Below are 18101 nucleotides of genomic sequence, written 5' to 3'. Positions count from 1 at the left end.
TTAGCTATGTAACACCTTTAATTAATGGAATTCAACTTTTGCATCTTTTATAATTTAGTCCTTTTTAATTAATTAACCATCAAAACGTTAAAATTTTTCAAAGAAACTTTAATACCACCTTAATGACACTCCGTAAATATTTATAAAAATATTTATGGCTTTGTTTTTAAGGTCCCGATACCTCATCTTCTAAAACCACTTGACTTAGGGTCTTACCACTTGAACTTAATAAATCGCTTAAATCAAAAACCTTTTCAAAGTCACATTTGACTCATAAATATTAAATAATAATATTTATGAACTTACTCATCGGATTTGGTGGCCCTGAAACCACTATTTTTAACACCACTGAAAAATGGGTTGTTACAAGATGTTCCTAAGATGCCCTAGTTGCAGTAGAAGTAGGAAAGAGTCACGTGCATGAATGGTGTTGTTAAAAGGAAAATAAGTTGACTTCCTAACTTTTGTATAATTTCCCTTTGGCTACTCCTACTTTTGACTCTCGACCCAAAATAGTGATGACAACTCGCCAGGCCCGTTACTAGGCCCAAACCAATGATTGCAACTCGCCAAGCCCACTGACGTCCCCAACTCGCTAGGCCTCAAACTCCTAAGCCCTATTCTGGGATGTTACATAAACAATGAAGATCGATCATATGTGTGTGTTTACAAGTGTTAAGCTCTCTCAAATAATTGAAATGAGAATGATAAATTGATTTAACAATAAACACCTAGAGAGATGTATACAAGAGAATGAAGAAATAAAGAATTTGAAGTTTTTCTCTTGATTACAATACTTGGATGATATTTTTTTTTGTGCCTTCAAGTGTTCTTAACTTGAATATATACCCTTCAATTGATTTTTAGACGTTTGGAGCAATTGGAGGGTGTTACTAATCATTGGAAGAATTTATTTTGTACATTTAATGTAACTTGCAATAACATGTCTTGAGACATATAACCCTTGTCTCAAGACAAGAAGAATAAATATGACCATTGGAGCTTGTGGTCTCGATACACACTAGGCTCCCCTGAAGCATACATTAGCTTCAATGTTAACTTTTAATTTGTATGTAACTTTAATACTATTTACAAAGCTAAAGTTAAATTTAATTGGTATATAACTCTAATGCTAATTAAGTGATCATTAAGATGTTTGGAGTTCTATTCAATTAAATATATGCTTAGCAGGAAAGATAAGAAAATCAAAAGATAAGAGGAAAGAATATAAAACTTTTGAAAAATGCATTTTGAACTAACATATGCTCTTGTCTCATTTTTATCATTAAATTTTGGAAGGATTTATTTTTATTCATTAGGATAAAAAATAATCTCGCTTATTTTCTTTCCTCTCACTTATTTTTTCCTACCAAACTCACTCAATAATTATTTTCTTCTCACTTATTCATTCGCTCCTTCCATCATTTTATATTTCCACTCAATCAAATAGACCCTAAATGTGCTAAAGCCTCGTCTACACTACAAAAGCTCCTTACCAAACATAAATAGTTCTTTATAGCCAAAGAGTAAGAAATGTTAAATCCAAATGAAAAAAGAAAAATCTGAATAGTCGAATACTAAATTGTGAATGCTTTCTGACATTCCATTGCTTGTGGTGAAATAAGAATTATAAAAAATTGTAGAGTCGAACTCGAATTATGCAACAAACATGAATGAAAACTGAGAAAATTGGACACAAATATTTATGAGGAAAAATCCCTCCAAAGAGGATAAAAAACCATGGGTAAGGAAAACTTCACTAAAACCAGCAAAAATCGAAAGGGGAGTACAAGATGAAGAAACAAATAAACCTTGAACTCGAAATATAAAAATTCCCCAAAATTCTCACAAACTCTCTCTTAATTGTTGCTAAAAGGCCTATTTATAGGCTGAATTTTGTGTACAAATATGACTAAAACATCCTTAGAATATTTAGAGTTAGACTAGGGAATACAACAGAGTTTAACTAAGAGAAGAAACCTAATTTAAGTAGGGAGCACGTCATACATTGTGTTCAACTCGTCGGGACGCCAGGCATCACATTGTCGGGATGACGAGTTCTTCTCTTCGGGACGTAGTGTGGCGTGTCATCGTCGGCTCTTCCTCATAACGATCGTCACAACATCGACTCTATTTTATCCGAAATACGAGGCACACTTCACAAAAACTACTTGCTAAAATATTTTGTGAGTTGCAATCGTAAAGTTGTTTTTTACCAAAAAAATTATATTGCCAATATAATTTCTAACATAATTTGAAATTTTGGTACGAAATCTCTGCGAGTAAATACTTAAGTTAAATCAAAATAAGCTTTTGTTCTAATAGTAAAATTGAACATAATTTAAATCTCATCATTTGTAATTTATTATTGGTTTTATTTTAAAATGTAAGGAGAAAAGTATTATTGTAAGAATATAACTTATTTCAAATATGTAAGGATAGTTTACTAATTTTCTTAACTAAATTAATATTCGGTGGACTCATGACGCCAACTTAATCAATAGTTTAAATAATAATATAAATGATTAATTTCTCATTTTTAGTAAAATACAAAGATTAAATTCTAATAAATGAAAGTAAAATAATTAATTTCTTAGCGGTCATAAAATTTTCATAAACTAGAAGGATGGAGCATAGAATTAGATCAAAGCATTATTGAATATTTTGTGAAGATTAATTACATTGGGTTTATGCATTATTTAGGGTGAAAATTTGACAAATTTTACATTGAAGTTTGATTTTTTTTCAGTCTAAGTTAATTCAAAACTTGGAAATTGGCCAGGAGATTATGAGGGCCCTATGTTTCTACTTCCTAGTTTGGTAAGGCTTAACAAAGCTATATCTGATTCTGATCTATCTGTTAATGTGGAAATTACTAATGTTTTTTCTGTGGCTTAATCTACAAAGAAATTAAATTGCTGCTTCTCAAAATCTTTTGACATTTCACATTTGTACGTGTAGTGGAAGAACCAATCCTTTATTTTGTCATTATGTCTGTCTTTTTAACTCTAAAATCCCCTGATAATTACATTTCATTAGCTTTCTGATTACCTTGACATTGTTGCATCTCTCAACAACTAATAATTGGATGATATGTAATTTAATCTTTGTTTATAAACTGCAACAGGTTATTACATTATATGCTACTGGAGCCTTGAATACTGTCCTATCAAAGGATCATCAATATGAGATATGCAGATTTCTGTACAATCATCAGGCAAGCAATGTGCACTGTGTCAACCTTTTGTCGATATTTGATCCTGATAGGTGCTTGGAGCATATGAATGGTCAGGGAATAATCCACTACCTCCAGAAGTATGGCTATGTCCTTACTTTCTTCCTATTCATCCAGGTTTCTAATTACTTTTTGATGGTTATGTTTTTTAATTCTTCATTCCAAGCCATGTAGAATATAGAATGTGTGTGTGTGTGTGTGTGTGTTTTAGTCACTAGCCTCTTTTCTATTTTTCATTTTAGACAAAGACAACTCATATTGGAGGATCTTGTTTCCTATTTCCAACCACTGCTCCCTTTTCAGACTAGAAAAAAGCTATATTTGAGAAATTGAGACCAATAATTGATGCTGCTGGTGCTTCTGGAGTCAACATACTATGTTGCAGGTATGGTCAATTTTATTGATCGATGCATAATATTCTGAAAATGCAAATGAATGAGTCTATGATGCAAGTTCAGGAAGCATGGATGATGCCATTTGCCTACTGTACACGAGAAAAGAGGTGGTGTGAATTTGCAGAACCTGTTAACGGGGAGTCTACACAATTTCTTCAGGAATTTGCACTCAAGTATAACATGGTCATTATAAGCTCAATTCTTGAGAGGGATATAAATCATGGAGAGACTCTCTGGAATACTATTGTTATAATTGGAAATCATGGCAACATAATAGACTCTCTGGAATACTGCTCTTTTCTATTTAAATTGGGGACTTCAATGGAGCCTGTTGCCTTTGTTGATTGCAATTGCTGATATTTCTAGCATATTGCTAGTTCATTTGCTTCATAGATATCAGATGGTTGTCTGCCTCTTTACCTGGTTGTATTAAATCAATAGGTGTCAGTTGAAATTTTGATTGTATGTATCATTCATTTTGATTTTACTATCAGTTCTATGAAATTCTTTTTTGGGCCATGAGTGATTTTTCCTTACCAGTTGCATGAGCACGTTTCGCCATATGTCTAGGTAAAAAGCTGGGTTCTTCGCTTGTATTTTTCCTCTCTATTGGATGGCAGCCTATAGTATTGGGGCAATGCTTGATCTAGTAGTAGCTTTCAAAGAACATAGCTGATTGCATGCATATGGTTATGTATTTGTTGAATGCATACATATATACATATTTATGTCTGTAAATGTGTGCATTGGGATAAATTTCATAGGAGTTAGCTTTGTGTTACAATGTAGATTGGTTGGCTAAGGAATTGGTTATACTTGAGAGTGGCTGAAATTTGATAATGATGTTATCTGTGTTGTTTGTAAGACAACAAAAAAATTGCTTTTATGCTGAGCGTAATTTCATCAGGAGATCACTACAAATGATTCACTACTAATTAGTAAATTTCGGAAGTAGTTTGCAATGCTTTTATATTTTAATAATTGAGTATTATTATATATTTAATTTGATTTATTTATTTATAAATAAATCATTGCAATATATGTAGAAAACAATTTAAAATATAAAAATTTATTCATATATATTAATATATATAAAAACAACTTTTTTGGAAAATATTTTCAGGAAATTTGTCAAACAGCAGAAAACATTTTACACAGATTCAATCAAACACCGAAAAATATTTTCCAGTAAATCATTTTACAGAAAAGTAAAACATTTTCCAGAAATTATTTTCCGGAAAACATTTTACTGTCAATCAAACAGACCCTAATTGACAATTATTCTCACGTTGAGATTTTAATTTTTTTATCTAAGTTAACATTTACATTTCTTTAAAAAAGTTAGACTAAAAAAGGTTTAGGTGTTAACATGGGAATAATTTCCAAGTAGAGAAATTAACTTAAATAAAAAAAACCTTTGGTCCCAATGCGAAACATTATTAAGTTACATAACTAAATAGTGAATTAACCCATTATAAATTTGTAGTCTTCACTTTCAGTTCATATTAACAGGTAAAAGGTGCTCAACACCAATTGTACTTCCTCGGCGGGAAAGCGATATTTTTGGGGCCAAATATATATCCATATATAAAAAAGAAAGCCAAAGCTCACCTCTCCCTCCAATTCCCCAAATCCCCATTTAAAACCCTAAAAACTCTGGTTTTGTTTTCTTTCTCTCCTCCCTGAACCCACATTTCCACGCCCCAACAGTTCCTCCCATCGATGGCATTTCCCGAAAAAGGAGATGAGGAAGACGCCGACACTCCGATTCGCTACGTTTCCTTGGACCGTGTCTACTCCTCCGCTTCTGTTTGCGTAAGCGCCACTAACTCATCCAACGTCATGTCCAAGAAGGTCAAAGCTCGTAAACTCATCGTCGACAACGATCACCCCCTCAAAACCCACAATCCCCGGTCGTGCATGTCTACTCTCGCCGCCTTAAAAGGCCTCGCCAATGCGTCTCTTTCTACGATTCCTTGCTCGAAGGAGAGAGCCAAAAAACAGCCGTCAAAAGTGAAATTGATGAGAGTTTGAGGAAAAAGAGGAGGATTGGGAGTAATGAGTTAGCCAATTTAGGGGTTGATTCGAGTGTTTTGTGTCAGTCGGATCGCCCGCGTTTGAGGGATTGTAGAAATAATTGTAGTGTTAATAATAATGTGAATAGTAATTCTGTTAAGAAAAGGAAGCATAATTCTACTCTGAACTCTCAGCGGAGTTTCACTGCTTCTGCTACTGCTAAGAAATGGGTCAGGTCAGTTTTTCTTTGTTCTTATTTTTTCAAAATCAAGTATCTGCTACTGACTCTTGTTCCCTTATGCGAGACAAAAAATTGCATTTGAGTGCAATGCGAACACACACACATGCATGATTTAATGTGATATGAGACTATTGATTTGGAACTGTCGTTGCTGATATACAATATATATGGTTTTTTTTTTTTGGTTTATTTATAAGTAATCATGATTTTGCTTTCTGACATTTGTTTTTGGAGTGGAAACCAAAGTAGCTAAAGCAATAGCTAAAGTCAATAGTAAATTGGGTTTAGATGGCTGCAAGCTTGATGCAAAAGGCATTTGTTTGAGTTTTTCCCCCTTTCTCGTTTCTAAATACAGATTATATATTTGCTTATATTAACCGGAAAAGTTGTAACTTGAATAGGTTGAGTTTCGATGGTGTTGATCCAAAAGCATTCATTGGATTGCAATGCAAGGCAAGCATTTTGATGCCTCTTCGAAGTTGCAACTTTTAGACATTGCATTTACATACGTCTTGACATAAATTTTTATTGATTACAGGTTTTTTGGCCTTTGGATGCTGATTGGTACTTGGGTCGAGTTGTTGGGTACAATTTGGAGACTAATAGACATCATGTATGCCTGTCATATTATTTTTAGCATTTTCACTCTATATGATATAGAATTTTTTTGGCATTTAATGGTGTAAAAGATACTTTATTTCATGGACCAGTTTGTTCATTATTGACAAGTTCAAATGCAGGTTGAATATGTTGATGGAGATGAGGAGGATTTGATTCTTTCTAATGAGAGACTGAAGTTTCATGTTTCTCATGAAGAGATGGAGCGCTTGAACTTGAGTTTCAGTGTTGATAGTACAAAAGATGATGACCATGATTATGATGAGATGGTTGCATTGGCTGCCAGTCGAGATGACTGTCAAGAACTTGAACCTGGGGATATTATATGGGCGAAACTTACTGGTTTGTGCTAAATCCATCTGATTCATATTATGTTAATCAGAGATAGTTACGAGTTACTGTAGAAGGTGTTTTAATGTCATGACATGAAATGTTAAGGATTGTCCGCTTGTCATTGATTATTGGCTATGATATGTTTTGGAGTAATTTGTTTGAGGTGAACCTGGTAGTTGGGACATATTTGTGAGGACTACTTCATTCATAGTCTCCAATGGTCATATGCTTTAGTTTTTGTAGCAGTTCATTATTTCTGTACCTATGAATTCTAGTTGTTGTAGCTTTTGCATACGTCAGCCAAGTAATGCATATTGATTTTTTCTATATGGTTTTGCAATTTTCTTCAGATTTTGAGAACAGGTCTTTGTATATCTCTGGGTTCTGGTGCTATAAATATATCTTAATGCTTTTAGTAATGAGTTAATTTCCTTTTGAGTCAATACCAATTTGTCTGTATATTTTCCATAAGCTTATCTTTTAAGCTTTTAGTGCAGGTCACGCAATGTGGCCAGCAATTGTGGTAGATGAATCACTTCTTGGTGACCGTAAAGGTTTGAGCAAGATTTCTGGTGGAAGATCAGTTCCAGTGCAATTTTTGGCACCCATGATTTTGCAAGGTTTATACGTATTTTAATCTTGCGAGACCTATAAGGTTCTTGTTTTACATGGATGCTAGACTTATATCTCTTGACAGCTGATTTTGTCAGTTCCTTTTGTAATTGTCAGAATCAAATTGAAACAGGTGGTCTCATTTCTCAAGGGACTTCTTTCATCATTCCATCGGAAGTGCAAGAAACCTCGTTTTTCTAGGGGCTTGGAGGAAGCCAGACTGTAAGTTATTTTTATTTGGTAGAAAGTTCATTAGTTCAAGTTATGAAAAAGAAAGTAGTAAACAATTATCTTTTCTTCAAATATATATGCTGTTCTGGTTCCAATGAGATTAACATGTCTTTGGCAACTGTTTTCACTGTCTGCTTACACCTTTTCCATTTGTAAAGCATAGCATAGGCTAACATTGTGAATGAATTGAAAATGATGCTCTTCTAAGCTAATTGCATATGCCTCCTAATCATACTTGCTCCAGTTCTTGACTTTTATGCTTTTTCTTGTAGCCCTGGGACTGTTATCCTATTTAAATGATCCATTGGCATTTATGCTTTGATTATTACTTAAGTTTGGTTCAATGGAATCAATCTCTTTATTCTCCTTTGTGGTACAGTCTCTCTTTCTAGTTGTACCGTTCCCTTAAAATTTTGTTTCAATAAATATGCCTTTGAAAGTTACATATACAATAATAGCATAGCTTTTTACTCTTGCAATTTTGTGCAAGAGCTAATAGTTAGATGCTTCCATCTTTTCGTACGAACAGCTTTCTTTGTGAACAGAAGCTTCCAAGAAGAATGTTACAACTGCAAAATGGAATTGTTGTGGATGGTGGTGAAGCAAGTAGTGAAGATGAAGGAGGTAAAGATTCTATTGACGATCACCTAAAAAAGATCAGGGGATTCAGATAACTCTTGGTGGACATGGAGGTTCTTCTTATGTAATAGGAGGCTTACAAATAATTAACCTAGGTAATTTCTCATGGTCTTGAATTGCTTTATGTTTCTATAACTTGAGATGCCATAGAATTTGCAGCTGTTGTTAGTTGGTTTGGAATGTTTGGCTATTCACACATTTTCAATTGTCTTCTGCCTTTGGCCTTTGATTTTGGCAATTTGTTAAGTACTGCTAAAATAGATGCTTGATGGATGTGTGCATCAGAGGTAAGCTGGAAATTATGCTAGTTGAAGTAGTTAGTGAAGAGTTGATGCCAAAACTCTTTCCTAGAGTAAGTGCCAATCCACTTGGAACGATATGAAGACTTAGCTGTGTTGAAGTTTCTTACCATTTAATTTACTTCTGATTATCCAGTGTTGGTTGTCAAAAAGACAGAAACTTCTAGTATTACTCATGGATTCTTGAACTGCTGTTACAGGAAAAGTTGTCAAGGACTCAGAATATTTCCAAGATGATGGATAATTTGGCCTGAAGGATACACTGCTGTGAGAAAGTTTACTTCAGTAAAAGGTAAGGCATTTATCTTATATGCATGCCAGTTTTTATTTATTTATTATTGGCATTCTTTGACATTTCATTTCCTTGTCTGTTAGATCCTAGTGTTTGTACTTGTATAGGATGGAGGTGCTGAGGGATCCTCAGTCAAAGAATCATCCTCTATTTAGGGTGACAAGTGATGAAGAGAAGGTTAGTTGTTTAATATGATAAAGGCACATTTGGAAATTTTCTATACTCATGAGTTTTTCATTCCAGTTGTCTGATTTTGTTCGTGATGCATCACTTGGCTTCTTTGTATGTGCTAATAACTGGTTTTCCATATTCTGTTAGAGCTAAGTAAAGTAATTAGCTGTCATTGTATGTCATCTGTTTTTGGTTTAGGCTATACATGCTTCCAAGACCCAGCACATGTGAGAGGCACTGGGAGATACTAGAGTTGTTACTCTTGTTTGCTGTTGTAATCTGGAGTAAACTTAAGAATGGTTGGGATTTCAATTAACCATTTGAAGTTCATTATCTCTCTTTGGAAACTTGTTAAGGACTTCTTCAGGCTTTGATTCCACAACCATTTCCAAATCTTTGGTATTTGTAAGGGTTGGAGGGGTTTTATTTTGTATGATGAGAGAATATGCCTTCTGCTCTGGCATTCAGTCCAATCTTCCAACACCTTGGGGCTTGTGGAGTCGGATAATAGAAAGGGATGAAGTAATAATTGAAGTATCTGAAATAAAAAATGTTAGTTATTCATTGCATTCCTTGTTTTGTTTCTTGATTCTTAATCCATAGCCACGATAGGTTTTTTATAAGTTAAATGATTCATGTGTTGTTTTTGGACCGACAATTCATGTAATATCATCACTGCTTTTGTTTATATTGGTTCTTATTGTCAAAATTACCGAGTGCAGCACCTAATATATATTTGAGTATTTCCTCAGTTTGAAGGACCAGACCCATCAGCTTGTTGGAATATGATTTATGAAAGGATAAGAAAGAGGCAGAATGATTCTTCTGATTGCAAGGCTGGAAAAGGAAGACTCTTTGAACCTGGTGCTGACATGTTTGGTTTCTCAAATCCTGAAGTTACAAAACTAATACAGGTGTGGTATTATCTTCTTTTTTCCCTTAGATTCGAAGTTACAATTAGTGTTATATGGATTTCAATTTTATTGTTCAGTACTATGTTATGGATCTTTTTTTTTTTTTTGCATTCTATTTTTTTTTGTATAAAAAATTTCCATAAACTAGTCCAAGCAGGAATCTCACTCCACATATAATTATTGCCATGAGGCCAGAATCTCACTCTCCATATAATTATTTCTATTCTGCACTTCTGCCTAAATGACAAGCTGACTGGTCAAGTAGGAATTTATTATCTTACTGGATGACTTGCAATTGTTTAACTGATAACTGAGTAGGACCTATACATCGTTATAATTTTTCAAGGCAGAATTGTGTTTTTATTTCCCAGTCTGTAAGTGCTTTCAAATAGCTTTTGTAACCTTGTTCTTCTCTTTGTCGGTTGTATGTCTGCAAGTGTTGAGACCTTTAAATATGTGTTCTTGTTGTGTAATTGCATGGATCTTTTGTTTTTCTAGGCTATAATGAGTTCCTATCATACTGACAGGGGTTGTCAAAATCCAGACTTTCTTCAAAGTTCTCGGCATTCAAGTTGGCCTCTGGAAGATTTCGAGACCTACCTGCTGGTTATAGACCTGTTCGTGTTGACTGGAAAGACTTAGATAAGTGTAGTGTCTGCCACATGGATGAGGTAAATGATAGTTTAATATGTTCTGCCACTGTAGCACTATCTTCTTTCTATTTAGTGTGTTTACATGGTATTAATTGTTTTATTTATCCTCATTTGGTTGAGTTTAGATTGGATGCTTTGAGTCAGTATTTTTCAACAATTATGTAATTGTGGATCATGCCATTTCCTTCAAAACCATGAAAAATGGATATTGGCTTTCAAGATATGCACATTTAGGGTTTTTTTTTGTTTTAGCATTTTATTGACATATGTAAATAAGAAACCCTGAAACAATTCTAATCTTACGAGAAGAAATGAAAATGTGAAAAGTTACCTCCTAGTTTTATATAAAGAGGTATTGCTAATAACTAATTAAGTTTTAAACAAACCTCATCAGAATAAGACCACCTAGACATTAGATGAGACACCTAATAGCGCTACCTGCTATGAGATAACCATTGATTGTAGAATTATTCCTGGAAATTTTTCTGGCAATCTAGGGGCTAGTTGCTGCCAAAAAAAAAAAAAAATCTGTATAGCACACATGCACAACACACAGGTGCAGACTCAATTTACCTGGTCTGTCTTTGTTTCTTTCACTCTTATTTATTTATTTATCTATTTGCTTTTCTAGGTTTCTGTCTTTGCACCTTTCCCCTTGTCAGCAGTTGAATATTATTGTCCTGTTATGATTTTGATGCTTGATTTTGTTTCCTGACTGAGGTTGCTTTGCTTTAGGAGTATGAGAACAATCTATTCCTCCAGTGTGACAAATGCAGAATGATGGTAAATGCTCCTTTACAAGTTTTTTATTTTTTTTGGTGTTCCATGCTCCTTTACAAGTTTGTCAATAACATGCCATTTATGTTATCATTGATCAGACAAATGGGTATTAGTCAAGTTTTTATCTGTAAAATTCAGTGCTATCAATTGTCAGTCAAAATTGATTGCTTTTTCTTTATTAATGATTAGTCTTCTTCATATGTAATTTAGGTATGCATGCAGTGCACATTCGTTATTGAAATTCTACTTGCTTCATCTTAATTAATGATTGTCCAGGTCCATGCTAGATGCTATGGCGAACTTGAGCCTCTTGATGGTATTCTATGGTTGTGCAACTTATGCCGCCTGGGCTCCTGAGTCCCTCCGTCTTGCTGTCTTTGCCCTGTTATAGGTATTTTGACTTTCTTAAATTCCTGTTCAAAGCCACGAGTTGTGCATCACTGAATCTGTGAATTTATCTTTTTAGGGGGTGCAATGAAGCCTACGACTGATGGCCGTTGGGCTCATCTGGCTTGTGCCATTTGGATACCTGGTTTGTGTCATTGTAATTTGCTTTTTCTTATCTTATATTTTATACATAATGCACTGGCTAACATTTATTTTCCAGAAACATGTCTATCTGATGTCAAGAGAATGGAACCCATTGATGGGCTAAATAGAATCAGCAAGGTACCTCTCTTACTGTCATTTTGCATATTTTTTGTTCACAGGATGTATGAAGTGCTTTTATAATGTTGATTGAGGTTTGGGCTACTGTTCAAATCTAAATTCCATATAGCCTTGATTTCCATGCAATTCAGGCTTGTGAGTATTGTAAGTTTTTTTTCTTTGTGACATTTTGTTCTGTATCACAGGACCGCTGGAAACTGCTGTGTAGTATCTGCGGTGTATCTTATGGAGCTTGTATTCAAGTAAGTTTACAGTAAGATGTTTTTTAATGTTTCTATGCTGTAGTTTCTTGTTGAAACTTATCCATCCTCATTATGTTAGTTTCTACATGATATTGATGTTTAATGAATTTCTGATCAAGTATGTGCATTGAGGATGCTTATTGATATGAGAACTTTTTGTATATGTTGTTTTAGTTCTGCTGTGGTTAATTTTTATCTGAAACCCAACTCATAGTGGAAAAAGGAAAAGAACCTTTTATGTGTTTTAGCATGAGTAGATTGTCTATGTTGCTTGACTTCTTAAAAATAGAGATGTATCCATAATGACATGACTTGGGTCTTGTACTTGAATGGATCTTGCTGACACGTTAGAATACCTAAAGACGTGTCTTCATGGCATGACAAAAGGCTTCTTGTATACAAGATCTGTATTGACAATTTCCTCATGGGTAAGAAGGGAAAAACTGTATATCATGCCTAAGCCATTGAGTGAGAAAAGGAAGAATGAGTGAAATATAAGAATTGAAGAAAAGATGAAATAATGGGGAAAATGGAAGGTAAAGAATGCCGATTACTTGTGTCATTTGGGTGGCATTGTTTTGCTGTGACAGAGATCCCTTAGACTTGTGTGACTGAAGGGCAGAGGAGGAAGGAAATATGATTATCATGATACCTATCTTTTGGGATTGAAGTTTGAAAAAGTACTTTGCTTCCTATCTTTTGGTTAATTGGGTTTTCTTTTTCTTTGTAATCATTGTAGTTATTTTTCAGGCTTAAAATGGGAATAGCAAGTACTTGTTAATTGTTCAACTTTGAAATGCTTGCTGATAAATCTAACTTTCTAATTTGGTCCAGCAAACAACTTTGAAATTCCAGACTTGAAAAATTGGACTTAATTTGTATTGGTCGCATTGGATAAGCAGATCAACATGCCCAAATTCGAAATATATCATACTTCAGTGATTGTTTATCAAGTTCTTGCACGCCGTCTTTCTTTGGATCTTTACAACATGTTTCTTGGTCTTTAGTTAAGATGGTATGGTAAGACACTTTGAACTGCTCATGGTTGAGTCAATGCTTAACACCCATAGATGAGTCCAAGCAAAATGCAGTATGTAGAATTCTACATCAATGGACTTTTGATCTGCTTGATGTTGCTTAACCTATAATAGCATGTCAGAATATCTTTTTCAATAATTAATTTACTATGCATAATTTCCTCCTATTCAATGCTTATATTTTTCATGCAATGCCTATTATTCAGTGTTCAACCCTACATGTCGGGTAGCATATCATCACTCTGTGCACGTGCTGCAGGTCTCTGTGTTGAGGTAGTATCTATCTTTCATGAAATTAGTTTAGGAAATCCTTTGCTGTTATTTCCCATTATTGAGAAATTGCAATCATTCAATTGTAACTGATGGATAACATGGATTATATGCTTCTGTTTTGCTTTGTTTATGGTTTCTAGCTTGAAGATGAGGACAGATTGTTCCTCCTCTCTGTAGATGAAGATGAAGAAGATCAGTGTATTCGTCTACTTCCTTTTGCAAGAAGCATAGGCAACCATCTAATGATCGGGTAGCTTCTGATGAACGATTTGGCCGAATAGCACGACGTTGTTCTGATTATACTCCACTCTTAATCCTTCTGGTTGTGCTCGGACCGGTATGCTATGGTTGTTGCATATCTTCATTAGTGTGCTTTGATATCTCATTACTTTGCAATTTGATTCCCTTGACGTTTCTTGCTTTCAATGTGTTAGGACTTTTTAAGTTTGGTGGTTGTTCTGCCTCAATCAATTTAATCATGATTTGAATGTTGCTTTGATATTTACAGTTGTATTCCTATTTGTACATCTAGATTTGCTCATGGTTTGTTTACATGATAGCTCAGGATGGATATATGATGGGGTTACTTCTTTCCAAACTGCCCTTGGCGTTGTTTCTTAGAGCTACAAAAATTAAAGTGATATTACTGGCCAAGCTAGCTAGCAGTTATTTGATTGCTTATAGATAAGATTTAAGTGGGTTAATGAGTAAATTGCCTTTATTTATCTTCTGGTTAATGTATGAGTGAAATGTTTTTAGCTTATTCATAACCCTATCATTGTACGATCCTATCCTCTGATTGCATAATTCCTTCATATGGGAGTTTTGGTCTTTGAATTCCCTATATACAATATTTATACTTTCAGCTGTCTAGTTTGCTGAAATTGTTAGATCAAAGCTGGATACTATTTGGCTTTTATTTTGTTTGGTGCAGAGCCTTACAGTCATTTTGGAAGAAGAGGCCGGAAAGAACCTGAAGCCCTTGCTGCTGCATCTCTAAAGCGCTTGTTGTAGAGAATCAACCTACTTGGTTGGTGGCTGCTGCCAACATGGAATGTCAGGCAGCACAGTGCCTAACAATAGAGTCAGTGGTATCAAATTCTCTTTAGTCTTAACAAGCTTAAAGCCCCCAGCTCGATGCTCCTAACAACATTCTCTCTGTGGCTGAGAAGTATGATTACATGAAGCAGACCTTTCGAAGGAGACTGGCATTTGGTAAGTGATACTGGTTTTTCGTTTTGCATGTGCATGTAAGGAGACTGTGGGTAGAACTTCCTCAGTACTAGGGAGGCAGGTCTGGCAGAACTTTGGTGTTATTTAGTGTGTTCTGACAACTTGCTTATAGTAATAGGAAAATGGTGGTCAACAATTTTATCCTAGAACTTATGATCTGTGAGGTCTAAAGCAAGAAACTGTGGTCAATGCAAGATGGTGATCCAATGATCGGTATTTTCTTCTTGGACCTTCCTCATGGGCATTGGGCATCCAGATATGGAATAACTTAATTTGGGTAAAGGTGTTATCCAGGTTGGGAGGTTTTAAAATTCCATATAAGATATTTGTGGAAGGGAGAAGATGCGAGTGAAAAGGTTTAGCAGGGGATACAGGCTGCTCCATTGAATTGAAATCGAATAACATCCTTTTTTTTTCTTTTGGTACAGAGGAGGCTGCAACTTGTGAATAAAATAAGGGATGTAGACACTATTCAAATCCCAATCTATTGGGTGCACCTTTAAGGTCATTCCAATACTTCGAGCATATGTTTAATTCTTTGTATCCTTGATCGATGTATATAAATGATTCCAATATGTAAAAATAAATAATAGTTATATTGTTCAGAAAATATTACAAAAAAAGAGCTCTTTTCATTATTTGTTAGTAATATCATTTGATTACTTTAACTTTTAAATTTCATATTTTTGTATGTTTTTTCTGCTTGATGCAATCTATGCTTGTTTCCCTTTAAATTATCATCTGGAATTTTAAAATGGTCACTTTTCCTTTTGTTATTTTGCTGCATTGTTTCCTAGTTTTCTTCTGATAATGAATTGCATTTGGCTATAGGGAAATCAGGAATTCACGGGTTTGGAATCTTTGCAAAGCATCCACATAGGGCAGGAGACATGGTAACTAATCTGCTCCTTTACATTGTAGCGTTCTCTTGATTTTTCTTGAGTTATAAAAAGTAACTTTTATTATCTGTAGGTGATTGAATATACTGGTGAACTTGTTAGACCTTCATAGCTGATAGGAGGGAGCATTTCATATACAATCATTAGTGGTATGTACTCAACTGAGTATCTCAAACATTGCATGTTGTATCATCATCCTATGGGCAGTCCTTAGAGAGCTCATAGTCAAGTTTGAAAGTTGCTAAGTACTTTATCTCTCAGGGTGCTGGGACTTATTGTTCCGAATTGATAACGAAAGAGTGATTGATGCCACTAGAGCAGGGAGCATAGCACATCTAATCAATCACTCATGTGAAGTAAGTGCTTTTCACCCCTGCTTTATGTCCCTTCTGTTTCTAGTTATTTGGCTACATAAATTTGTGTTAAGAGTTCCTGCATACAGGTTGTGTCGTTCATTTACCCTTGCACGGGTCTTTCTGAGTACATAAATGTAGGAGAGATGAAAATGTTCAACTAACTTTGTAATTTAATTTGCTCATACTTTCCGTCTCAATTTGTTGTCTACATCTGATATTTGTAGTTTTTATTATTCTTGTCATATATGTTTAAGTTAATCCACTTTATCTTTGCATGTCATCATGAGTCTTTAAATGGTGTATTTAAGATGTAATATATGAAATGTTTTCTTAGATAGTGTGTTGTTTGCATCTGGACATGGAATAATTTGAGATGGTCTGAAGGGAAATAGGTGAAAGGCAATGGTCAGGGCCCAGGGGGAGTAGAAAAGTTCCTTGACATAATTAGGTTCTTCTAGTATGACAGAAGAGTAAATAGTTTCTTAACCTGCCAAAAATGCTTCTACTAGAATGTTATGTGCATTGGAAAGATTGTAATTCTCTTTGCCCTTTGTGCAGCCAAATTGCTATTCAAGGGTTATAGTGTTCATGGGCAAGAGCATATTATCATTTGCAAAGAGAGATAATTAAACAGATAGGTTTGAAAGCTTGCAAATAATGAGGTTATGAATACTGAAGAAACAAGAACTTAATACATTTCTATCCTTGCTTTAAGCAATATGCAACTACGGCATTTGTTTCTCATGACATGAAAACAACTTTAATGAGCAATGATGCTAATATGTTACGAAATTACCTTTTTTCTTTCTTGTCATTTTCTTTCTTGTCAATAGTATTAAATTTATAAAGTTATGGACTGGTTCTCTCAATCTCATTGAAATATAAATTGATTTGACTTGGTCTTTCTTTGTTATTATTATCTTTTGTGAATATTGTTTCTGTTCTGTTAAATTCTGGTTTGGTTTGCTATTGATTTTTGGTCATTGTATGCTGTGATAATTCACTTCAAACATCAATTATCAGCTTCTGCCTAACCCTGTTTCTAAGTTTTTTCTAGTCAAAGCTATGCTGATTTGACTTTTCATTTTTCTTGAAGTATCCGTATTCAGCACATATCTAGACATGTGCATGGGGATATGATTCTCCAGTGACTTCAAATATATGAACTTGGAATAAATTCTGTGTCAGAGCATACCATCTGGCACAACATTTTTGAGTCTCATTCGAATTTTGTTGGTTTTGGTTTTTAGAGCTGTACCCCATTCAAGGTATGTAATTGTATCTGTTCTTGCTAATTGGTGGGGCGGCGAGGCCCGCGGTTAGGATGATGCTGTAATGAGGTCCATGTTCCGGTTGGTTATTATGTTCTCATATTACAGGCATGTCTCCGATGTTGCTTCCAGTGCCAGTGAAATCCTTCAACTCATATTGAGAATGCCATGTTGGAACTTGGACCTCTTGGTCTAAACTCCTCTCTCCATCTCACACTTGTACCATTGTTTTTCCATTATCTGTTATTTCCGAGTGATTCAGCTTATTATTTATCCTCATCAAGCTGGTTCTTCTCCGATGGATTAACAATTTCGGACATGTTATCTAAATTTTTTCACTTCCCGGATGAAAAGAGGAAGGTAAGATATTTCGGCTGAGCCTAACTCGAGTTTTTCTTGTCTTTCAATGTGTAACATGCATTTCTAGGTAACAGTTACATTAACCATTTGTATAAAAAAAAAGAAAGGGAAATTGAGTAAAGATGATTTGAATAGTAATGTTGGGACATTGTTTGTAATTTGTATGCCTCAACCGGTTGTTAAGTGTCTGTGTTTAGCTTGTCCCAACTATTGAGTAAACTTGTAAGAAGAGGAGAGTCATTGGAGTGAATTGAAATCATCTATGACTTGTACTTGCACATTGTTGTTGTGGTGTTTAAAAGTGAAAGTCACATCTTTGAACTTGGTTGTTC

The 18101-nt window shown here is 34.6% G+C and overlaps 1 long non-coding RNA gene and 1 pseudogene across 1 annotated transcript; both read left to right on the top strand.

Moving 5' to 3' along the window:
* Positions 1–3565: 3565 nt before the first annotated feature.
* Positions 3566–4149, top strand: LOC107915827 (uncharacterized). Its single transcript, XR_005919260.1, has 2 exons — positions 3566–3620; positions 3694–4149. It is a non-coding gene; the product is annotated as an uncharacterized lncRNA (long non-coding RNA).
* Positions 4150–5320: 1171 nt separating this feature from the next.
* On the top strand, positions 5321–16768 carry LOC121222058 (histone-lysine N-methyltransferase ATX2-like; annotated as a pseudogene).
* The last annotated feature ends 1333 nt before the right edge of the window (positions 16769–18101 follow it).

The sequence above is a fragment of the Gossypium hirsutum genome, chromosome D10, assembly GCF_007990345.1.
Source record: "Gossypium hirsutum isolate 1008001.06 chromosome D10, Gossypium_hirsutum_v2.1, whole genome shotgun sequence".
Taxonomy (NCBI): domain Eukaryota; kingdom Viridiplantae; phylum Streptophyta; class Magnoliopsida; order Malvales; family Malvaceae; genus Gossypium; species Gossypium hirsutum.
Note: the sequence above shows the minus strand (reverse complement) of the source record. Positions and strands in the feature narration are given on the sequence as shown.